The sequence below is a fragment of the Brassica oleracea genome, chromosome C8 (assembly GCF_000695525.1).
Source record: "Brassica oleracea var. oleracea cultivar TO1000 chromosome C8, BOL, whole genome shotgun sequence".
Classification (NCBI taxonomy): Eukaryota; Viridiplantae; Streptophyta; class Magnoliopsida; order Brassicales; family Brassicaceae; genus Brassica; species Brassica oleracea.
In genome coordinates, this window is record NC_027755.1 from 21,124,672 (window position 1) to 21,126,286 (window position 1,615).

Genomic DNA, 1,615 nt, shown 5'->3' on the forward strand with positions numbered 1-1,615 from the left:
AGACTACACAAAATCAGCAAACTGTGGAGCCATCCTCGAGCTATGAAGAGAACATAAAAGTCAGATCACCAAAAACAAGATCTTGAAAACCAAGACTAGCAGGGACTATCAACGGCAAGCCAACTACGAGGAAGACAACTAAACTCTGATCCAACCCAAGGAGATGTAGTTCCAAACGTTAGCCAAATCTAAGGAAGAAGAGGAAAAATATTGACAAGAATAGCGTACAACATCATGAGAAACAACCGCACAACTGGGAACTCATAAACCTGATCTACAACAAATATCAGATAATCTCAACAGAGAAGAAGAAGAGGAAAAACAAGAGCAACAAATGTGAGCCTTTTCCGGTGGTGGTAAGAAACACCGCATACCGGAAATGTAAATAAATACATAGATGGTGACGGCTCAAGTCAAAATATGCGGAGACGAAAAAAACATCTTATTAGAATAATGTTCAATGTTGTTAAAAAAAGAATAATGTTCAAAAATGTGAAAATATGAAATACAATTTTGACGCTGAAACCGTTAATGTTAGAATCAACAAATGCTTAAATTCAAAGTGATTGAAATTCAATATGCTTTACATTAAAAGCTCAATTCACCACTAACAAATACTACTATACATACAACAACACATTATTGAAAAGACGAACACATAATATATTAATCTATAACCTAATACTACATAACACAATAAAATATTAAATCATGCTCTTCACAAATAAATACTGACCACATAATTACATCATCCAAAAATATCATATTTAACCATGACAAAATAATATTCCGCGCGAAGCGCGGACTACCCCCTAGTAAAATATAAAAGGAACAATGTATCAGAAAACAAAAGAAAATGAAAAATAGAGACAAAATAACTGCTGTCAATAATGTCTTCAAAAGTTTTCGTTTGCAATCCTATTATGAGCAATAGCAAAGAGATCATCTTGAGAAATTAAAAACATTATTTAACAAAATATGTGAATGCATGTATTACATCAATCGTAAAGCATCAATTTCTGAAACACCAGTGGGATCGAAGATAATTTTGGAAAACCCATCAATGTTAGTAACTTTCTTAAATCGGCCTTATTATGAAAGATGAAAAATATTAGCAAGATATACATATAATATCAGCTCCAAAAGATTTATTATATACAATAAATACAATAGATTACCTTATCCCCAATTAATTTGCCAACACTGTAAAACACATAATACTATGTCTGCATCTATAGAATTCCATAAATCATTGAAAACATGAGCAAGTGCACCATAAGCGACACACTTAATGACGGCGTTACTGTAAAAAAAAAGGGATCAAACCATGTGATACTATACAAGTTCTGGTCATGCAAATTTTATTTCACAAATATTCTCCGATCGATTAAGGTAAGTATTTCAATTCTTCGAATTTTGTTTCCTTGAATACGTTAATATTCACATTTTTCTTTTCTATAATAGATTTGATCCCGTGATTAATTCAATTGTGTTTCCTTTTAAATTTGAAGCATTAAGTTTTGGGAATAAAAATGGGATTTTCGATGACTTGAATCTAAAAGATCATCAAAACGATTTGAAGCTCATATTAGTTTTTCAAAACATTATGATAAAC